Source organism: Paroedura picta, chromosome 4, assembly GCF_049243985.1.
Source record: "Paroedura picta isolate Pp20150507F chromosome 4, Ppicta_v3.0, whole genome shotgun sequence".
NCBI lineage: Eukaryota > Metazoa > Chordata > Lepidosauria > Squamata > Gekkonidae > Paroedura > Paroedura picta.
In genome coordinates this window covers 32,688,999-32,712,928 of record NC_135372.1, presented here as the reverse complement: position 1 = coordinate 32,712,928, position 23,930 = coordinate 32,688,999, and the positions used below count along the sequence as shown (strand labels likewise).

The 23,930-nt window shown below is 45.2% G+C and overlaps 1 protein-coding gene and 1 long non-coding RNA gene across 5 annotated transcripts in view; one reads left to right on the top strand and one right to left on the bottom strand.

The window, feature by feature from the left end:
* Positions 1-23,930, top strand: part of PRRX1 (paired related homeobox 1) — an 80,059-nt gene that overhangs the window by 14,808 nt on the left and 41,321 nt on the right. The window lies entirely within an intron of this gene.
* Positions 1,164-8,210, bottom strand: LOC143836737 (uncharacterized). 2 transcript variants are annotated; one of them, XR_013230697.1, is made up of 4 exons: positions 7,994-8,210; positions 7,508-7,603; positions 6,495-6,604; positions 1,164-1,906 (listed from the first exon to the last, which is right to left on the bottom strand). It is a non-coding gene; the product is annotated as an uncharacterized LOC143836737 (long non-coding RNA). The 2 variants fall into 2 exon arrangements; XR_013230696.1 differs by lacking the exon at positions 1,164-1,906 and having other exon boundaries at positions 5,286-6,604.

The following is a 23,930-nucleotide window of genomic DNA, read 5'->3' as shown; positions in this document are numbered from 1 at the left end:
AGAGATTTTTCTGCAAGTCTGGGGATCTTGGAGGGTTTTTTTCTCTTCCTCTGTGCATAGAACAGGGATGACTGGGGAAGTAGGGGGAAAGCAGTTGTGAATGTCCGGTGTTGTGCAAGGGGTTGGGCTAGATGACCTCTGAGGTCACTTCCAGCCCTTATATATGATGGAGGACAGGAGGGGCTTCAGAAGATGGTAGGAACTCTGAGATGGTGGCCCTCAGATTTCCTTCCCTTGGTAAAGAGATTCTCCAAAGGACATTTTCTAACCGCTTAGAGAACCAGATTGAGAACTGTGACTGGCCCACAGCTGGCTACATGTGGAGGAGGAATGGGGACTCAAACCTGGTTCTCCAGATTAGAGTCTGCTGCTCCTTAACCGTGATGCCAAGCTGGTTCTCTAAGCAGGTGGGAAATGTCCTTTGGAGAATCTCCTTACCCAGGGAAGGAAATCTGAAGGCCACCATCTCAGAGTATCCCAGTGTGCCATATCCAGTGTGCCATACCCTGAGAGGCGATGGTACGGGGTGGCTTTTGCTGACGTTTATTGCTTTGCTTTCTAGGGGAAAGTGGGGTGCAGTGATTCGAGTGATGGATTAGGCGAAGGCTTGGGTTCAGATCCCCTTGTGCCATGAAATGCACCAGGAGACCTCTAGGCTAGTCATTTCTTCAGCCTAACCTACCTCACAGGTTGTTGTGAGAATAAACTGCAGAAGGGGAGAACCACCCTTAGCTTATTACAGGAAGAAAACACAGGGGTCTTTTCTCCTTCCTGTTACCCTCAAGACGACCCTGGCCTGTGAAGGTGGTTCGGCTACTATGAGGAGGAAAGAGAAAATGGTGGAATGCTTTGGCCTTAAAAGGAGGAGATCAGGCTTGGGGGGAAAATCTGAATAAATTCATTCTGCACACGTTGGTTAATGCACTTCCAGTGCACTTTAGAAATAGGTTTTCCTGTTTGCACCAGAAAATCTAGCTCCAAAAGCACATTAAAAGTGTCTTATCCCTCCCTCCCTCCCTCCCCTCCCTCCCTCCATCGATCCATCCATCGATCCATCCATCGATCCATCGATCCATCGACCCATCGATCCATCGATCCATCGATCCATCGATCCATCGATCCATCGATCCATCCATCCATCCATCCATCCATCCATCCATCCATCCATCCATCCATCCATCCATCCATCCATCCATCCATCCATCCATCCATCCATCCATCCATCCATCCATCCATCCAATGCATTTGCAATCACAGACCAAATATTTTAACAAGTTCAACATACAAAAGGATAACACCCATTTTTATGGATAAAGCCAGAAGAAAATTTAGGATATACAATCTATAGAAATAGATCTAAAACCAGTAATTTAATTTAGAAGATCGCAGATTCTTATAATTTGATATTTGGAGCCTTACGAGCTGTAAATACCGAAGAGCAAAACTTTTACAACGGATTCCTGATAGAGGGCTGGGTCCGAGGAAGAATTCAAAGAGGGATGCTGGCGGCTCAGCTGAAAAAAATGACAATTTTTAGGAGATTTAAAAATATATATACTTTGCCTGTGGACACACATTTGTGGATGAATTTTTCACTTTATTCCTTTACAGAAAATGGCATAGATTCTTCTCCATTTGACTCAAAAAGAAATCCATCTGCCGTTTAGTGGGAAACAAACCTTGCTTCCTCCTTGGCCCTCGGCCCTCAGACAGTTTCAGAGGACAGCTGTGTTGGTCCGCAGTAAAAGAGCCAGATTCGAATCCTGACGCATCTTAGTGCCCAGCAAAAGTTTCAGAGTACACGAAGCCTTTGAGAGCTAGACCTCCCTTCTACAGATGCTAGTAAGAATGCAGTTCTGAACCTTGATATCCTGGTTGTAAGGTGGGAAATGTGCTGTAGTGAATGCTGGTAAAAAAAACACACAAAGGTAACGTGTTGGCAGTGTTGAGATATGCAAAGAGGAGTGCGGCATCGGGCTGCTTAGGGCTAATCCTGCGTTGAGCAGGGGGTTGGACTAGATGGCCTGTATGGCCCCTTCCAACTCTATGATTCTATGATTCTATGATTCTATGCTTAAAAGAATAAAATAATTTTATTATGAAGAGAGACAACTTTGTACAGAAAGAAGAGAGACAGCGCTATAACCTGACTATTTATTTATTTATTTATTTATTTATCATACTTCTATACCGCCCTCCCCGGAGGCTCAGGGCGGTTTAACATTCTTTTATGTTTAACACTAACATTCTGTCCATGCTCAAAGGGTGCTCAAGGGAGCAGGAAGTCTCCAAATTAGCCCATCAGGAAGAGAATATTTTTTGGGGGGGGAATTACCAGAAAGTTCTTCCACTAACTATGCTAAATACACATTCCTCTGATGCCCCCTGCAGGGGAACCAAATCGGGTTCTCCAGCTTACAAGCTGCTGCTCTTAACCACTATATCAAAATGTCAGATCGAATCAGGGAAAGTGCAGAAACAGATTTGATTCAAAGAATAGACTTAAAGACCTGGAAGGGGCCTCAGCATTTTTGATTTTACAGGTTGAGGGCCCTCATTAGAAATACATTTATATTACTCTGATTTCCTTTTAAAAGCAGGATCAAAAAAACCCTTAAAATGCAGGAACTAGAGAAAGATGAAAAAATATCCAGTGTGATTAAGAAAAATACAAAGACCCTTCCCAAATGCCAAGAATTGACAATCTGGTTTTGCTCAGCTGATGAGTCCCGGGTATTGTTAATATGGTTGCCAGCAGGCCTGGATACAAATGCAGTGTCCCTTTAAGGGAGGCTTGGTATATGTGCAATTAGGCAGCTGAAGCCTGCAGAACCTCACTCTGTAAATCAGTGGTCCCCAACCCCCAGTCCGGGGACCTGTACCGGTCCATGGATCAGTTGGTACTGGGCCGCAGCTCCTCCTCGTCCTCCTCCCCGGCTGCTGCCTCAGGGGCTGCCCTGCCACTCTGCTGCTGGCTCACCTTTGGTGCTCTCCAGCAGCCACCATGGCTGGGGCTCCCCCTCGGTGTGGCACTGCGCAGCTGCTGCTGGCAGCGCCCCCAGTGGGCAGCGGGAAGTCAGGGGCATCAGCGGGAAAGCAAGTAGAGCAGGGGCTTAGGCAGCAGTGATGATTTCTCAGTAAAAGACAACCCCCCCCCGGGCCTCAGCAAAATTGTCAAGCATTGACTGGTCCCTTGTGATAAAAAGGTTGGGGACCACTGCTGTAAATTACATCCCATAAAGCCTCAATTAAGGAGACAGGGCATTCCTCCCCCCCTCCACCAGCCTGTAGGCAGCCCTATTCAAAACAAGATTATCTGCTGCACACTGGCCATAACAGACACCCTCTGAGGTACATGGGGCTGATAGAGCTCTAAGAGAACTGCTCTGCAAGAACAGCTCTAAAAGAACTGAGATTGGCTCGAGGCCACCCAGCTGGCTGCTTGTGGAGAAGCAGGGAATCAAACCTAGTTCTCCAGATTAGAATCTGCTGATCTTTAGCCATGACACCACACTGGCTCTCCTACATTTTGCTGCCTCTCCTCTTTCCCTGAAGACAGTCATACAAGCTGAGCTATAATAGGGTTTCTAGAGTTGGTTCGTGTGGTGTGGCTTGAAACTCACAGCATACAACTGTAAGCTTAGAAAGAGCAAGAGTCTAGTTAGTAGCACCCTAAAAATTAACAAATCTTGTGTCGTCTTTCCTGAGTCATGGCTCCTTCCCTGCCACAAATTTTGTTCGTCTTTAAGGTGCTCCTGGGCTCTTGCTGTTTCCTATGGCTACCCATCTTCATCTAATATACAAATGATTAGGGGAAATTTGTGTTTGCAAACATTATGATGTTATCTGTATCTTTCTCCTGTTTCCTGTAAACCGCCCTGAGCCTTCAGGGAGGGCGGTATATAAATATAGCAAATAAATAAAATAGATAAATGATGTTACCCGTTCTGCTGTTTCCGGCCCTTGGTGATTCTATAGGAAAGTCTTTGCCTGTCTCTAACTGCTTCTTTTAGTTGGTTCATGGTCATCCCTGTGTCGACTTTGATCGTGTCGATCCAGCGGATCCTTTGGCGACCACGTTTCCTTTTGCCGCTGACCATGCCGAGCATTCATGATTTTTCTAGCGAGTTTGATCGCATGATGTGTCCAAAGTAAGTGAGCTTTAGCCGTAATATCTTCCCTTTTAATGACATGGTTTGTTTGATCCTCTCTAAAACTATCTGGTCAGTAACTTTGGCTGTCCATGGTACTCGCAGCATTCGTCTCCGACACCGTAAACATAAACAAACATAAAATGATTTAATTCCCGAGGAAATTATCTGCGGTTAATCCAGAACATTTAGCACGATGTGTTTCCACAGGAATTTACCTCAGCGCTTTGCTGTGTGTCACTGTTTTGTTTTGTTTTGTCTTGGAGGGGCTGTTCAGATGGAGAATTAGCTATCTTGTTGATAGTTACAGACTTTGACACAAAGGATTTTATGTGTTATTTAAAAATGACCCAATCTATTCCTGGCTCCAAAACAGTCTATACCTTTAACTCTTTTTAAAATTTAGGACGAACTTTACGTGAACGTCGATGTTGCCGTTCCTCAAATACCTTTCCCCAAGAAACTATTTGGTGGCCCTCGCTGGGTAGAAAGACAGTGTACCAACATTGTACAGAAATAAACAAGAAAGAAAAATAGAATACAATCTGTTAGCGAGCCAAAACGGATCGGTTTCTAAAACGTCTGACACGCCATTCTTCTCTGTGTTGCTGATGCAAACTCTCTGTATGTTTAAGGCACATCGGACAATGTTTGATATTTGACGTTGAATTTTGGAACCTGAAATGTTCCTTCGATCGCTGATTTTCGCCTATTGTGCAAGTTCCGGCCTGAGACAGGCAGCTGACTTCAGTTGGCTTTAGGAAGTTGTAAAATGGCTTCGTTTTGGATGGATCTTCAGTGCCTGCTGCATGTCACCTGTCAAATGCTACCAAGTAGCATTTGACAGATGACATGCAGCAGGCACTGAAGATGATGGCGGGCATGGGCACTGAGTTTATTTGGCAGTTGTCAAAGACACTCTGTTTCCAGTCTGATACGGGTGAAAGGAGGAGTAAACTACATATTTTGTGATGCTATCAACGTAAATCTGTCACCGTTATGAAAAGAGATCATGTCCCCCCCCCTCTGAATTTATAAAAAGGGATTATATTCCCGCCCCTCTTGAACTCCCACGGGGCACGATCCAGGCAAAATGAAACACTTTGGAGCCCTATTTATTTTGCTGGGAGAGATTTAAAAGGGTGTAGCTCTGTTTAGGATTGAACTATTAAGTGTGTTGATGAAGTCTTCCATTGAGCATGAACAATGATTCAGTTTGGTTAAGAGAGGCGGATTCTAATCTGGGGAACTGGGTTTGTTTCCTCACTCCTTCTCCACGTGCAGCCAGCTGGGTGACCTTGGGCTAGTCACAGTTCTCTCAGAGCTCTCTCAGCCCTGCCTACCTCACCGGGTGTCTGTTGTGGGGAGAGGAAAAGAAGGAGATTGTAAGGTGTTTTGAGCCTCATCTGGGTGGTAAAAAGTGGGCTACAAACCCCCAGCTCTTCTTCTTTTTGCATCTTTCATGCCCATAACATTTTGTTGTTCTCTAAACATAGTGACCAGTATGAGAGAATTCTATATTTTACATGTTCTACATTTGCCCAGTTTCTTCTCTGGCCTCTTGGTTTCAAATCTTTGCATCTTTAAAAATAGTTTGGCGACAGTCTGGAATCTTTGCCTACCGTACACAAAGGTTTTAGCCGCTCACCCTTCCTTATTAATTTCTTTTTCGACAAACCTACTTGTCCGACACATTTTGGTTTTTCTGCTGTTCTTTTTTCCATCTGTGTGTGACTATAATAGTTATGGATTCACGGTTACATGCTGCATTTCCAGGGATCGAACGCTTCCGACAGCAGTGGGCTGGATCCAGATCTTAGCGCAACCCTAAACAGAGTTACTCCATTCAAAGTTCAATGGTGTCAATTGACTTAGAAGAGGGTAAATACACTTAACATTGCAGATTTTCTGTCAGAAGGCCCTTCAATCAGCAGAATGGAACTTTCTTGCCTCCCGGTCTCTGCTTGGGCCTTCTGTATCAGTTTTTATTAACACGGTCTTAGACCAGCGAACTAAAAATGTACAGGAGAAATGTATACGTGGGCGATTGGTAGTTATAAAAAATGAATAAGCTATAAATTAAAACAGCACGAATTATTAAAATCAAATGTTAGCTTGCCCAAGGCAGATGTATTTTACAAGCGGCTGTGAAGAACCTCGCCATTAAAAACATATGCTGAGGTACCTCATTGGAGAATAGCGGGCTGTCATATTTCGAATCTGGATCTCCTGGGGAATGGGTAATAATAGATAAAATAGTCCTGGAATGAACCGCTTGATAGAAGAGACAGCAGAATAAGACATTCACTGCAGACTCAATTTTCCCGATCCACAAGGACTCACCCTTTCTGTAAGCAGAATATTTCTGTATCCACTGTCCAGCCTGGATCCTGGCCCCTCTGATCTACCCAAAATGCTGCTTTTTGGGATGGGCATTTGGGGAGTCCCAGAAACTGCACCAGGACCAAAGCAGAGAATCTTAAGTGAGTGGGGAGAGGACGGTGAATATTAATGGAAAATACACTTTTGATTCAGCCTAGCATCTGCATCGTCCTTATAACAATGTGTAAAAGTTGATCAGCATTAGGGTATCATGTCTTGTTTCTTTGTTTACAGAGTAGTCCCGTTCTGGTTTACCCCAGTCTAATCCAACCTGGTGGAATGAGCTCCCGGAAGAGCTAAGGGCCCTGTCGGATTTGTCAATTTTCCACAGGGCCTGCAAGACGGAGCTCTTCCGCCAGGCATATGGTTGAGGCCAGAGCGGGGTCCTGATATTCGATCTGGGGTTCCCCCATGTTAACACCTCATTGATCTGATACCTCACTCCCACCAGTAGAACAGCAGGAAGCTTGGCCCCTGGCTGGATGAGGGGATGAGATAGTTAGTGGATTTTTTTGCCTGCCGCCTCAGCAGCGGCAGCAGCAGTAGTATTAAGGGAAATTATGGGGTCAAATTCTGTTTTTATTCTTTTATTGTTGTAAACCGCTGTGAGCCCACCTCGGAACAGCGGTATATAAATCCAAATATAAATAAATAAATAAAATTGAGTTTAGACTGGTGTAACTCTGCCTACAACGGTGCTACATGTTTAGGAAGGCCACCTTGACCCGGTTCCATACTTGGCAGAACGTTCTATTTTTACCCCCAATCAAAATGTGTGAGCATTGGGCATTTTTAAAAAGCTGGCGTTTTAGATGAGGGCACACCGGGTGGGATTATTAAACATGATGTTTGGAAACCAAGGGGAATCGCTTGGGCCAAGTAGAGGGAGACAAAACACTTGGCAACGAGTGAGATCTTAATAGGGAACCATTGGATTGGGTTGACGGCCTAGATAATAAGGCTTGCAAACTCACTTGTTGCTGTTAGGAGGAAGGGGATGGCGCAGTTGTAGAGGGAGTCGTTTTGGTGATGAATCCTCATACTTTGCATAATCAGTTTATGGAATATGTCTAGATCAAACAGAAGAAGAAGAGTTGGATCTTATATGCCACTTTTCTCTACCCAGAGGAGTCTCAAAGCGGCTTACAGTTGCCTTCCCTTTCCTCTCCCCACAACAGGCACCCTGTGAGGTAGGTGGAGCTGAGAGAGCCCTGAGATTACTGAAGAAGAAGAAGAGTTGGTTCTTATATGCTGCTTTTCTCTACCCAAAGGAATCTCAAAGCAGCTTACATTTGCCTTCCCTTTCCTCTCCCCACAACAGACACCCTGTGAGGTGGGTGAGGCTGTGAGAGCTCTGATATTACTGCTTGGTTAGAACAGATTTATCAGTGCTGTGGTGAGCCCAAGGTCACCCAGCTGGCTGCCTGTGTGGGAGAGGCGGAGAATCAAACCCGGCTCACCAGATTAGAAGTCCGCACTCCTAATCACTACACCAAGCTGGCTCAGTGTTTCTAAGATGCAACCGTGAGATCTCTGTGCAAAGAAACTGCACATGGGTTAAATATTGGATGCTGGGAACAGCCCTGGATGACCGTTATTACCACAGGAACCTACTTGAGATCTGTTGGAAACAGAATATTCAGTCGCTCTGATCTGGAACAGCAGTTTGAACGTTATTATGGCACTGTAGAAATACTGTGGATTTTGGGGGGGGGGGTTGTTTAGCAAGCATACGAGCAAATTTATTCACGTTTATTTTGTAAGGAAGAACAAGCTTCAGCAGAATTATAGGAGAGTAACATTAGCGGGGGTTGTAAAAGCTGTGGTTTTTCCATAGTGAGATCTGGTTTTAAATGGCTTTCCTCAGCTCGTGTGAATAAGCAAATCTTTAGATACCATTTCCATATATTTTTTAAAAAATATTCCTTATTATTATTACTGTATCGTGCTACAGTTTTTTTAAAAGTGTAGGTTCATCTGGATAATTTGCTTGTATAATACATATCACTTCAAGAATTTGATTTTTCCTCTTTTGTCATATCTGAATTTACCATAAGATAGTGATTGCAAAATTCCACATAGCTTGTCATCCAAACTGTTTCTCCTTCTTTGAGCTTCTGAATTAACCATCTAAAAACTTGCTTTAAAAGGGAAATGTCAAGGACTCACAATGATATGCTGTCTCTTTATTGCATAACTGTTCCAGAAAACATTTTTTTTTTTTTTGCTATTTGGCATCAAACAGAAATAAGTTTTGTGAAGATCTTCTTAGGAAGCATATCCCCTCCCCACCCCTTACACATCCAACCCCTGTCTTGCTTCAAGGACACAACTGAAATATTTTACTGTTTATTGGTCTGGCTTTCTGCAAATTAGTCCATGAAAGTTTCAGGCTTGGCCTTCCACCTTCTCTAAAGTCATGGTGGTCTTATTTTAGTTATTGCTTAAATATTTCTTTGAGTAATGGGGGGGGGAGTATAAAGGCACGCCGACTTGGATAGCCCAGGTTAGCCCAATCTCATGAGATTTCAGAAGCTAAATCGGGTCAGCCCTAGTTAGAATTTAGATGGGAGACCACCAAGGAGAACCAGAGACAATACTCTTGCCTTGAATATCCTACGAGTCACCATAGAGTCAGCTGATACTTGATGCCAATTTATATAGATCAGGGATGGGCAAACTGTGGCTCTCCAGGTGTCTGTGGACTACAATTCCCACAAGCCCCAATTGGCAAGGGCTCATGGGAACTTTAGTCTGTGGACATTTGGAGGGGCACAGTTGGTATTTAGATGGGAGACCACCAAGCAGTACTGGAGGCAGCACTTTTGCCTCGAATATCCTACAAGTCACCGTAAATCAGCTGCAACTTGATGGCACTTTATATAGATCAGAGGTAGCCAACCTATGGCTCTCCAGATGTCCATAGACTACAATTCCTATGAGCCCATGCCAGCGTGGCCAATTGGCAGGGGCTCATGGTTATTGTAGTCCATGGACATCTGGAGGGCCACAGTCTGGCCACCTTGATCTATATTGATATCGATCTAGATAGATCTAGATATATATACTGTGAAAACGGCACTTCCGTGCATGTGTTTGCACTCTATCCGAACATGGTTGATTTGTTTGGGTCTCATTAATAAGCAGACAAGCTACTTTTCTTGGGGGACATTGCCACAGTTTTCATTTTGGGGGAGAGAACACTTCATCGTAGTATGGTGCCTGGTTTTCAGTGTTGACTGCTAATGTCGTGGAGGTAACCGGCAACGTTCAGATCAACTTCAAGTTGCAACGGGCTTGTCGGCTGGCGTACTGTGCTCCTCCCATTCATTCCAATGGAGCAGGGCATGGAAAACCTGCCTGCGGGGTGGGCTTTTATTGTCTGGAAAATGTCAGATTCAAAAGGACCATCAGTTTATTTCTCCCGCGATTGATTGTAATATATTTGTTTATTGTATGGCATGTGTGCTATGTCACCAGAAGATCCTCTGATTGTCTGGCTGCCAGGCCAGAGATGTTTGGAGGTGGTTTGCTGTTGCTTGTTCCCACATTAAGGCCCAGGTGTTCCTTGGAGATACAGACAAGTTCTAGCCAGGGTTGACCCTGCTTAGCCTATGAGACCTGACGGGCTCAGCCTACCCAAGTCAGGTAGAAGCATTTATTTTCTCCTTTGCACATGTGAGGAACAACAAGGGCCAGTTGTGGCTCCTGCCCCTATTCCGAAGGATCCTAAAATAGTCATCCATTTATTTTATTTGTAGTCTGCTTCTTTCCCCCAGACTCAAGGCAGATTACCCAGTGCCATTCAGTGCAATCAATAGGGTGACTCATCTAATGGGCAATATGATAGGACTTGAACTGCGGAAATCTGAAACACAACAGAAAGGATTAGACACGCTATGTTAAACTAGGCAGAAAGTAGAATTGTGTGTGTGTGAACTGCAGAAGAGTGCAGCTTGACAGTACTTCTTGCTTGGAGGTCTCCTTCCCAAGTCTCAACCCTGCTGCCAGTTTGGTGTAGTGGTTAGGAGTGCGGACTTCTAATCTGGCATGCCGGGTTCGATTCTGCACTCCCCCACATGCAACCAGCTGCGTGACCTTGGACTCGCCACGGCACTGATAAAACTGTTCTGACCGAGCAGTGATATCAGGGCTCTCTTAGCCTCACCCACCCCACAGGGTGTCTGTTGTGGGGAGAGGAAAGGGATGGTGAATTTAAGCCACTTTGAGATTCCTTTGGTTAGAGAAAAGCGGCATATAAGAACCAACTCTTCTTCTTCTGTTTAGCATCCGAGATCTCATGGTATTACATAAATAGGGAACAGCGCCGTGAGCACAGGATAATATATACAGCAAAAAGGGGATGCTTAATACAGCCCATGATCCCCTTCTCTTTATTTTAAAGCACCTTCCTGAACTGTTATTATAAAAATGCCTTTATTGAAATGCCCTCTTTGAATAATACTATTTGTTAGGATCAGCAGAATAACAAAATTAGAGAAACACAAAGAAAAAAACAACACCAATTTGGAAGGAAGGGTGCAGAGGAGAGCAACGAGGATGGGCCAGGGCCAGGGGACCAAGCCCTAGGAGGAAAGAAAGGCTGAGGGACTTGGGAGTGTTTGGCCTGGAGAAGAGGAGGTTGAGAGGGGACATGATTGCTGTCTTTAAGTATTTGAAAGGTTGCCACTTGGAGGAGGGCAGGGAAAGATTCCGGTTGGCAGCAGAGGATAATACCTGCAGTAATGAGTTTAAACTATGTGTAGAATGGTACTGGTGAGAGATAATTTTTTTTTCACAGTCAGAGTTGTTCAGCAGTGAAATTGGCTGCCTAAGGAGGTGGGGAGCTCCCCCTCACTGGCAGACTTTAAGCAGCGGCTGGACAGATACTTACCCTGGATGCTTTAGGCTGATCCTGCATTGAGCAGGGAGTTGGCCTGTATGGCCTCTTCGAACTCTCTTATCCTAAAATTGTAGGAATATTTCTGACCTTTCTCTCACCCCCCTGCCCATATAGCATAAAATATATTTCATCTCTGTCATTTAAAATGAAACCGTATGATGACAAAGTACCTGTTAGCGCACTTGGGTTTGGGAGATAAGCCCCAAACCTACACGCATTCTTTGGTCTATGCAACTTGACAGATTGCATTTCACAAGGATCAACAGCCTGTCAACAGTCTGTCATCAGCCCTGAATTTTAATTCTAGACAGTGTAATTTAATGAAGTATGAAAACCTGATTGAAGCTCATGGGAAAGTCCTTTCACACACCCCGCTTCAGAGCTGAATTGTGTATCCGTTACTTGGCCTTTGCAGTTTGTCAAATTGCATAGCCGGTTCTAGAGGCTGCTGTTTCGAAATTAGAATTAAAATTGCCAAGGGGAACTAGATTCAGGTGAGTAGCTGTGTTGGGCTAAAGCAGTGGTTGTCAACCTGGGGGTCGGGACCCCTTTGGGGGTCGAACGACCCTTTCACAGGGGTCGTGGCAGGGCAAGCAGCTCGGCCGGGGGGGGGGGCACCATCCACACAACAGCCTTGCGGGGTAGATTGAGATAGAGCATTCGTCTGGCTGGAGCAGCGGAAAAGAGCGAGATCAGCATGGTGGGACAAGAGGCAGAACTGAACTGAGAAACCCCAGAAAAAAACAATTGATATACAATCATGAACAATGGATCTTCACTCCATTGGTCAGTTTGGGTTTAATTTCTGTGAAAGAACACTTGCCTAATTTTATGGTTGGGGGTCACCGCAACATGAGAAACTGTATTAAAGGGTCGCGGCATTAGGAAGGTTGAGAACCAATGGTCTAAAGCAATAATCAAATTTTGAGCCCAGCGGCATCTTGAAGAATAGAGGGGAACATGCTGTGTGTACAGAATGTATGGTAGAACAAACTGACACTGGCTTTGCAAGCTGTGATTGTTGGTAATGCATGTGTGTGTGTGTGTGTGTGTGTGTGCACCTGAGCCTGTGCAATATTGACTGCAGCTCCACCACGCTTTGCCGAGGACTGCCATTTATATGAGAGAGGAGTCCTGTGGCAGAAACTCTGGAGATTTTTTTTTTAGTCTTGTGCCACTACATTGGCCACGCCTCCCTGCCACACCCACAGGAAGTAAAAGGATTCTCGGGCAGCAAAGTTTTAAATGGCTGTTGCCCCTCCCCTCCCCTTTCCCTCCAGGCCCATCATTGGCCGTTTTTGTTAGGGGACGGGTCAACCTGCCTAAATAGGGATAGAATTGAAAGAAAAGAAAAAAACAACAACATTTCTTTCTTCTTCATTTGGAATCCAAAAGGGCGGGCACAGGGCGGGTTCTTCCCAGCCACAATATTGAAAACCCTTGTGTTGCAAAACCATTGAGGGGCCTTTGTGGTACTGTATGGTGCCACTGTACTGTGATTGGGAAACCCTACATTAGAGGTGGGTTTGTTGCCAGGAAGGGCTAGTGAGAGTCAAGACGCATAAATAACTGGGAAATCGGTAGAGTTGAGATTGGATTAAAACAGTTGTTAAGATCTGTGAGTTGCAGCAAATGAGGGTACTAATACAACAAGAAGAAGAAGAGTTGGTTCTTATATGCCGCTTTTCTCTACCCGAAGGAGTCTCAAAGCAGCTTACATTCACCTTTCCTCTCCCCAGAACAGACACCCTGTGAGGGAGGTGAGGCTGAGAGAGCCCTGAAATCACTGTTTGGTCAGAACAGCCCAAGGTCACCCAGCTGGCTGCCTGTGGAGGAGCGCAGAATCGAACCTGGCATGCCAGATTAGAAGTCCGCACTCCTAACCACTACACCAAACTGGCTCTCCATGTTAACTAAGAGATGTGAGAGCTAAGTTTGAGTTCAGTGGCTTAGAAATCCACTTTCAGCGACCTCAGAGGGTTTTCATGGCAAGAGCAGGACCGAGATAGTCTTGCTAGGCCTCAAAAGGTTGCCAGATTGAATTTCGGCAGACTCCCTCCAGCCTTCAGCTTGGTGAAGATAGGCCTGCAGTTTTGAAGAACAGATATCTGTGTAGAGCATAGTTTGAGAGTCCTGTGGCACCTTTAAGACCAAGGAAGTTTCACACTGAGTATAAGGTTTTGTGTGTGTCCACTGTGTAGTGTGTCATGCCTGTGACAAGAGACAAACAGAGGTGCTTTACTGTTGTCTGCCACTTTATAGCAACCCTTTTTTTTTTCTGGTGGTTTCCATTCAAGTATTCATCATGGTTGGCCCCACTCAGCTTCCAAGATTTGATGAGGTCACCCTGGACGAAAGGGCTCTTGTGCCTCAAAACCCACCTTTGCTATGGAACATCTAGTTCTCCTGGAGAAAGTGGCTGCTTTGAAGAATGGAGTCCATAGCCTTCTAATCCACTGAGGTCCACTCTAAATCCCATCCCAAAGTCTGTAGCAATTTCCCAGCCCAGCTGCCCTAGGTGGGACCTGGGGCTCCCCTGGAATTACAGCTCATCTCCAGTTTAAAAGAGATCAGTTCCCCTGGAGAAAATGGCTGCTTGGGAGGGAGGGCTCCATAGCATTATCCTCCACTGAGGTCCCTTCCCAAATCCCACCCCAAAGTCTCCAGGATTGTCCCAACCCAGAGCTGGCAACCTCAACTGTGGAGTGTGTCTAGAGGGACCCTGCCAGAAGGCAGAACGTTGAGCTGCACTTGGGAATGGCAAACAAAGCACACTTCTGTCGCCACGGTGTCCTTGCCTGCTTGTCTGGGGCCTATTCACAACATCCCAGCTGATCCATGGGTGAAAGGCTCAGGTCAGAGCCGAGCTCCGTCCTGTCTGGGAATGGCAGGTCATACCCTTTTGGCCTCTAGCCCTGGCCCACAGACTCTTTGCTGGGAAGACAGGAGTCTATATGGGAACGAGCGAGCCGCCATCTCTCAGGGAGTGGTGACGGAGCAGTTCCTCGGTCGCTGTGGTTTCCCATGTTTGCGCTGAGACCTGTGATTTGATTTCCCCCTTAGCCTGCAGATGGTACAAATCTTCGCCTCCCGTTGCACTCAGCGCAAAACCTCAGAGCTGTTTTCCCAGCATGGAATATTTTCCTTTCCCGTTCTGGACACGGCTGAGGCTGCCCTGTGGCACAGAGGCAGGCGCCCGGGAGGCTCTGGGTCTGTGTGATGTCATCGAGGGGAAAAGGGGGTGGGTGGGAAGGGGACCGGATTGCGGCAGGGGGAAGGGATGGGTTGAACTCTTCGCCTCCTGCAAACGTTTTTTCCCAACCTCGCACGGTCTCTCTGGAGACGGCAGTATCTGCGGCACGGATGTTTCTTCCAATGGGATGCGTAGATTATTGGGGTGCATTTGAAAAGGGGAGGGCAACATGGCGAAGGAGTTAAACCGCCTTCCCGCCAACTGCAGCAGCGACAAATTTATTTGCGGTCTTTCAGACCTGACGGTAAAGATACGTTAAAAAAATCGGTAAATGCGGAAAAATGTGCGAAGAATACAGAAGCACGTTTAAAGCAACAGGGATAAAATCGAGACATCATTAAAACTCATTGTTGAAACACCCTATGCAAAGGATTGGGTCAATTTGGTCGATCAATACATTCGCAAGCGATAAACGTTTCTCGTAAACCGCCCTGAGCCTTATGGGAGGGCAGGATAGAAATACAAGGAAATAAACCAATCAATAAAATTTGGAGGAGATACTTTCTGTCCTATGTATATACGGCACAACTTAATAGAAGCAGCAGAGAATTTAGCGGTGCGGAGTGTCAACTGTTTTCATCATTGAGAAGTTTCTTAACTTTTATCAATCGAGGAAAATCTTTGGAGTCTTGTCGAAAACGCGCTGTATTAAATAGCCTCTGATGATGGTATAAATAGGACAGTGTTCGACTGTTTCCCACCAAAGTGCAGCAATATTTTTCTAATCCTCTAGATTTCGAAACAGAGATTAATTAGCAAATTCTGGCTGGCTGTTTTACCGCTGCTACTTAAAAGTATAATAAAAAATTTAACATCCTTTTAAAGTTATACTTCAGTGACATTATTTTAGTTAGTCTGTGGCCTACCTTGGGACCCTGGGTAAAATAAAAAGGATAGGATTCTAAATTTTAAAAACAACAACCATGAGTTACGTAGGTTTGCCCCAGTTTCGTGCTGGCAGCTAACTCAACCAGTTGGTTCGCAATTCAGGTTGCGAAGAGTACATGTCAATTTTATTGTGAAAGTGTTGCTTTTGCTTATTTTATCATTTCCACTATTTGTCCATCACGGGGACCCAAAACGGTTTACAAAATGTGAAAAGAAATTGGGGAAACATAATTTAAACAGTCAAACAAAATTTTATCTATCGATTCAAAACATCCAGCTAAACCACTGCATGCAGGCGGAGAATTATTTAGTAGGAAGGCAGTTGTTTCATAATATAGGCCAGTGTAATAATTTCGCTTGGTCTGCATTGTAAATTCAAAATAGACAGGACAGGAATTTGAAGCAGGTAGCTTATGCATTTTCAAAGAACCATTTATTGATTACTTAAAATATTGATCTCACCTTAGATCAGCTTTCCTCAACTTTTTCCCTTTGAGAAACCCCTGGCACATTCCTCAGGCTGTGAGAAACCCCAGAAGCAGCATGATCATGCACAATATGGCCAGGAAGCATAGCTATGTACATGGCCACCTGCAGGCCCTCCCCTTCACACCCCCTCCAAGCCCATCACTGGCCGTTTTTGAAGGAATAGGCAGCTCGACATGACCATATATGGCCATATCCCCCAATAATTGGTTAAGAAGTTACTAAAAGTAAATTTAATTGATTAAATGATGCTAATTAAGTAATATTAAATAATGGATCCCGAGGTTCAGTAGCCGCCGTCGTCAGCTGTCCGCACCATCAAGAAGACTTGGACAAAAGGGTCAGAGGAGAAAGAGGCGAGTGGATCCGAACAGGTGCACCAATGGGCTTTTGCTAACTGGTGATGCCTCCTTCATTGGTTTCCTAGGTGACTCCTGTGTGCCCCGAGTGAGAGTGCTGTGCACCCCACTGCCCAGGATACCTCTGCCACCACTCCCTCCCCTGCCTCCCTCCATGGCCAGGAGGAGAAGTAAGCCAATGACCTTCCTCCAGTGTCTCAGCAGTCCATGGTGGACAGGAGAGGTTCGTGAGCAGTGATAACCCTCATTGTGGTGCCTTGGTTGCCATACTCTAGATATGCCATGGTTTTGGGCTGGGCTGTTTTAAGGACCATCTTGTGGAGGGCCGCAATAGGGCCCTTTCTGTCCCGAAAACATGACAATGTTTCATTCTCCAGAATGTGCTATGAATCAGGATGCACGAGGCACGAGGTGGTCAGAGGGAACGAGCGGAAACCAAGCGTCGTTCGTGAACGGCTCCAGCCTTCTGGACGTTCTCAAGATATTGCAGAACATTAAGAAGCAGCTGCCCGGATTTATTCCAGTAGTCAGATCAGGTGCTGGAATGCTTTCACAATCAGCCCTCGTGCGCGGAGTGACAGATCGCCTGGTTATTAAGATTTCCTTCTCACACCTTGTTTCCCCGTTCCTTGCGTTTCGGAATCGTTTACACACCAATTACGCTGACATTTCCCAGACCCAGTGGTCTGGTTAAAGGTGACTATTTGGGCAAAGACTGAGCAAAAACAGTGTCAGGGTTTGGAAATGAAAATATCAGGGGGGGGGGGGATCTACCACTTGTTTGTGAAATCAGACAAGTTCTGAAGCAGAGGAAACGACTGGGCCACAGATCTTCTCTGATGTCACCAAATGAACATTATGGGATAGAATGGGAACTTTGCAGGGAAATAAAAGTGGCAGGGCTTAGGAAAACAAAGTACGCTCTGTGTGTGTGTGTGTGTGTGTGTGTGTGTGTGTGTGTCAGAGAGAGAGAGGGGTAAAATATTTAGAGGTAAAATATTTTTTTATTAAATTATCTCCATTCTACAAAACACCATGTCTACAGCTGATTTTTCAAAACATATGTAACTCTCTTATGTACAAATCTTTCAAGTAACTAACTCCAGCTTACAAATTACACAATTCAACATTAGCAACTTCAAAAATTATAAATTACAAGATTCAAAGTTACACCAACCACAAAACAACACTCCAACGGGTACTCCTTGGGTAGTAAAAAGCGGGGTGCAAAACAACAAATAAAACAGCTTGCCCTCTTCTTTCTATTGCTAGGCTAACAAAGCTATAACTCACTCTCTTTCTGACTGTCCCCTAGTCCAGGGGTAGTCAACCTGTGGTCCTCCAGATGTCCATGGACTACAATTCCCATGAGCCCCTGCCAGCAAACGCTGGCAGGGGCTCATGGGAATTGTAGTCCATGGACATCTGGAGGACCACATGCCGTAGTCCATGACGGTGTGTGTGTGTGTCTGTTTGTTCAGTGCTGTCAAGTCTCTCCCCGCTTCCTGCAACCCTCAGACTCAATGACCTCCCAAATGTACTTCCAAACTGAGTGGCGAGGCTTCTTGACTGACTTACTCCACCTTCTGTTGGGTCTTTCTCTTTTCCAACACGTTTTCCTGCACGATCGCCTTTTCCCGGGGCTGTTGTCTTCGCATGACGTGGCCAAATTATGATAGCCTCACTTTCGTCATTTCAGCTTCTAGGAAGAGGCTTAATTTGATCTACAACCCGCTTCTTTGTCTTTTTGGCAGCCCGCGGTACCCATAAAAGTCTCCCCCGGCACCTCATTTCCGCGGAATTCATTTTCGTCCAGTCTGCTTTCTTCGTTGTCCAACTTTCACACTCAGACGTATTCGTGGGGAATACTGTGGCATGCATGAACCTGATCTTTGTCGCCAGCAACACATGTCTACCCTTGAGAAGCTTTTTAAAAGCTCCTTTACGGCTGCTTTTCCCAGTCTCAATCTCTGCATCTTTTCTATTTTCGAGGACATTACAGAAATGGGTCGTTTTGGTTTCTCTCTGCTCAGAGATGCTGAAAAGACAGAAATCTATGCTCAGGGTCATATTACAGCAGCCTTTCTCACATTTTTTACTATTGAGAAACCCCTGAAACATTCTTCAGGCTTCGAGAAACCCCAGAAGTGGCTCCATTGTGCAGAATATGGCTGGGAAGCAGAGCTGTGGACACGCCCACCTGGGCCCCTCCCCTCCCCACCCCCTCCAGGCTCATCACTGGAAATTTGGGCAGGGAAGGGCAGGTCGACATGACCACATATGGTCATATCACCTGTTTAGGAAATGCTTCCAGGGCCATTGACATGACCATATATGGTCTATGTGTAACAATTTTTAAAAAAGATATTAAAAACTAATTAACTCCCATCCATTCAGGAAACCCTTCCAGGGCTGTCAAGAAATTCTAGGTTGACAAAACCCTGGCTGAGATTAGGGGAAATGGGTAGAAGATGTGGAGGGAGACAAGTCAATCCATTGAGAGGGGATAGGGTTGCCAGCTCTGGGTTGGGAAAGACCTGGAGACTTTGGGGGTGGGGCTGGCAGTGGGTGGGATTTAGGGCAAGGTGGGACCTCAGTGGAGTATAAAGCTATGAAGTCCACCCTCCAAGGTAGCCATTTGGGGAGACATTTTCAATTGCTCTCTGTCACCTGGAGATGAGTTATAATTTAAAGGGATCTCCAGCTCCTACATGGGGTCTGGTATTCCTAAGAGGGGAACATTCAGAGGCCTTCTCTTTCAATAATATTCCAGGCCCTTTTTTTGAATGTTCAGTTTTTCTACATAACGATGCAAAAGAAAAAAATGCAATAGTCAGTTTGACTGGTCTGAGCTTGGATCCATGATATATTTTTGTGGATGGAACGATTTTCGTCCATGGAACACAGGTTTCCTTATGATCCACAGTGATCCATTGTTGGGGGCATTTGGAGCTTTGGGGAGAGGCGAGAAAGTCATGCTCATGTAGTTGCTCTATAAACAGTAATTTTTAGAAAGTAATTTATTAATTTAAAAAAACTTGAATATAGACATTTGTGGGGTTTATTTTGTTTATTTGTTTTGCTGCATTTCATCTTGTCCTAATGTATTCTTTTATATGTGGAACCTTTTAGTCCTGCCCTTCTTTTGGGTAATGCAAGGAAGTTGTCTTGATCTTCCTGTCTCCCTTTTATCACAACGACCTTGAGAGGTGGGTTAGGTTGAGATTCATTGATCCAAAGTCGCCCACCAAGCTCCCATGGCAGTGTGGGATTTTGGATCTTCCAAATCCCACACTGTAACCGTTAAAGCACACTCGCTTTTTTTTTTACGGATCTTAGGTATAATATTATGTATGCAAGAGAATAAGTTTTATAATAACTTCATAGTAAACATAAGTTGATGGTTCAGGAAAAAACTAATATGCCATATCTTATTGTTGGAATATGCAGGATCTGTAGTGTTCATGATGCAAAATGATATGAAGAATGCCCATTAGGGGGCACCGGAGGAGATGTGTATTTAGCATAGTTAGATTAGGAACTTCCTGATATTTTTCAGATAGTCTCCTCTAGCGTCCTGATTGGCTCTTTGGAGACTTCCTGCTCCATTGGGCACCCTTCCTCCCTGCTTGCCTCCAGAACAGACTGAGTGAACACAGAACGGAACAGTTAGTTAGGAATTTCTCTTTTTTCTACACAAAGTTTCTTTCTCTTCTAAATAAAACTATTTTATTCTTATAAGCAGCTTGGTGCGAAGGAGTCTCAAAGTAGCTTACAATCGCCTTCCCCACCTCTCCCCACAACAGACACCCTGTGAGGGAGGTGAGACTGAGAGAGCTCTGAGAGAACTGTGACTGGCCCAAAGTCACCCAGCAAGCCACATGAGACTCAAAGCAGCTACAATCACCTTCCCTTCCTCTCCCCACAACAGACACCCTGTGTGACAGGTGGGGCTGAGATCTCTCTGAGAGAATTGTGATTGGCCCAAGGTCACCCAGCTGAGTTCAAGTGGAGGAGGTGTGGGAAATCAAACTTGGTCCGTAACCACTGTACCATGCTGGCTGAACAGGTAGGATGTCATTTTCTGCAGTTGTAAAGAAACTTAAATGGCAAAGCAAATCACCCAAGAGGAGAGGAATCCTGGGGAGATTTTGTCTCCTACCAAGGAAAGATATAAAGCTGAAAGAAGCTGTCCAATAAAACGGCTTGTTGCCTTTTTTTAAAATGAGCATCTCCCAGCAAAGACCCTCAGAGGAAGGAAACTATAAAATTCACACATACACAAAATACTCTGCGTGTGGGTGTACATGCGCACCCTTACTGCAGCATGCCATTAATTCCATGGCATCTCATTGCGAATTTCACCACTGTTCGACCTTTGGATTATGATGCGGGCCATGACAAATCACCTCTGAACATCCCTTGCATTGACTACATCTCTGAACACCTCTTATGGTGTCTATACAGTCACCATAACGCCAGCTTGATGTAGTGGTTAAGAGCAGCGGCTTCTAATTTAATAAGCTGGGCTTGAGTTCCTGCTCCTCCACATGCAGCCAGCTGGGTAACCTTGGGCTAGTCACAGCCCTGTTAGAAGCTGTTCTCACAGAGCAGTTTCTCTCAGAGCTCTCTCAGCCTCTCCTACCTCACAGTTCGTCTGTTATGGGGAGAGGAAAGAAAGGTGATTGTAAGCCGCTTTGAGACTCCTTTGAACAGCTCTTCTTCTAAGTCGGCTGTCATTTGACTCTTCTATATGGTGTTGCGCTCCACTGAAACTGAGATAGATACACACCAAATAATCCCTTACAGCCATCTTGCTGTTTTTGATTTGTCGCGAATAATGTGAAATGGCAGCCATGTCTGCGTTGGCAGGAGCATGGAAAGATTTATATATACTTGCTTTTCTAACCAGTGGGGAGATCCAAAGTAGCTTACAAAAATTATTTGAGCCTTACAGCAACAACCAGTTGTTTTGTGGGCTAGGCTGAGTGACAGCAATCGACCCATGGCCCCCAGCAATCTTGCTGGCAGGGGCTCATGGGAATTGTAGTCCATGGGCATCTGGAGGACCACAGGTTGACTACCCCTGCACTCTAATGGTACCATGGCATGTTTTTTCAAAATGGCTGCTGAGGAGAGCCCTCCAACCCTGCGCCTGCTATTTCAAGCAATGAGCAAAGAAGAAAGAAAAAGGTTTTTAAGTAAAATAAAATATTACCCTTTTTTTGGCAGGTTGACCTGCCCTCTCCCCAGGCGGCCAATGATGGGCCTGAAGGGGGTGGGAAGGGGAGGGGCCCTGGCAATCTAAATCTTTGACAGCATCTCTCACTTCTGGGGGCGTGGCATGGTGGGGAGGTGTGGCCAGATGACATCACTTCCTGGTACCTTGAAGCCTGGAAAATATGTCAGCGGTACCCCCGCGGTCAAAAGTTTGAAAAAGGCTGCGTTAAGCTTTGCATTGTGCTGGGCCTGGAAATTCAAGATCAAGAAAGAATGAATGTTCATGTTTCTCTCTTTCTGTAGGCCAACAAAAATAAAGTTTGTTTGGTTTTTCCCACCCAGCAAGAGGATATGGACAAAAGGATATGTTTGGCACCTACTCCTACGTCCTTGCCGGTTTCTGTGACTGTGTAGCAACTAGAATGCTCATCCCTCCAACCTCTCTCCTGTCCTCTGCTAGCTAATAATCCAAAAGAGTCAGAGCATGACAAATAAATTTAGCTGTCAGTTCATTTCAGCCTTCATAGCCTGACAGAATGCGAAGGCCACGATGTTTTCAAAGCATGGAGGTTGTTAAGGAAGCAGCACCACGGCACTCAATCCAAACATGAATTTTGTTCAAGAGATTAGCTCTTAATAAGCAGTTTTACGAGCCCACAGCTGAAACTGGTTACGCCTGGTATCAGACAGTATTATATTTATCGTATATAGCCAGAGGCCTTGGCAAAATGAGAATTCATAGAATATTTCTCAGTATAATATATAAGATCAGCAGAATTGGTATTATCTTGCCAAGGAATTGGTCTCTAGGTTCTGAGTGAAAGGAATGTCTAGTACTGATTGGCTGGTGTCCAGGTCGTCACCTTGCCTGAACGATTTTGCACTTTCAACCCCCCCCCCCACACACACACATTTTCTTTATGTATAAGTAAAGTGACAATCCGTTTGCTATGTCAGAAGCTAGTGTAGGCTTTTGAAAACTGGGGGAGGATTAAGTCATTCAACTCATTTGTATTTCTACCTGTTTTTTTTTTTTTAGTTGTGAAGCTGAGAGGAAGCTGAGCATGTACTGAGGCAGAGAAATCTATTGGGAGCTAACCTTACATACCAATCCTCATCTGGCCCTTTATATCAGATGCAGAATCAGCTACTGGCCTGCTTACTCAGCAGGGCCAAGTCAAATCACAGAAAATGACTCAAATCTTATTATCTGCTTGGATAACACCTGAAGGATGTATCTTGTTAGCTAGTGTAACATAGTGGCTAAGATAGATTCAGGTAGGTAGCTGTGTTGGTCTGAATCAGCGGAACAAATGTTGAGACTAATGGTACAAAGAATAGCAAAGTTTCAAGCTTTCATGTGCATACACATTTATTCAGATACAAAATCACCTCAACTGTTACATATAGGTAGAGAGAAGGTGTGTGTGTATGTGGGGTTAATTGCCAGGGAGGGCTAGTTGAATGCAGAAGAACCTAGGTGATTATAGCTGTGACTGGATGAAGGTGGATATGACCTGTGAGGCAATAAATTAACATACAGATACAAGTAAATGGCAGTGTGTTAGCATACAGATCTACTGAGAATGAAGTCTGAGCCCAGTGGCCCCTTGTAGGCCAACCAAGGTTCATTTCTGGGTATGAGAACTGAGTAACTTAGTATGTATAGCAAGATTGAAAGCCGATATCTCTGTTAAGCCCAGGGGTGTTCCATAGTTGAGTGTTGTACACGTTGTAATTAAGCAACCTGTCATTCCAGTCTGTTTCTGAAATTCCTTTATGATACTTTGAGATCAGCACCATTTGGCTCCGTGAAGCGCTGTGGAGCCTAGTGGGGCTTTCCCCCTGCGCCTCCGTAGGATGGGGAGGAGCCTTTCCTGGGCCAGGCTCTGTTGGCCCCCGTAGTCCTTAAGGGAACATGGACAATTTCTGTGTTCCCTTAAAGCAGGGCAATGGCAGCGTAATGTGTGCCATGCCCGGGAGGGAGCTGGCCTAGTAGTGACATCACGTAGAAGCGAGGTGTAGGCCTACTTCCATATGAGCGCCCTCCTGGCCTTTTCCACCTGTGCGGAATTGGCCCATGTTTGGATTTTACTCTTCTATCCCTGATTAAAAATAACCATCTTGGCTACAGTAAATCCTATTAGAATACACCTACGGACACATTATGGGTACCTGGTTCCCCCCCTCCCCCAGGCTTGCAAGGAGGGTTTTTTTTTTCAGATTAGAGGTTAAGCAGAGAAACAGAGAAGCTGCCTTATACTGAGTCGAGCCTTTGGTCTATACGG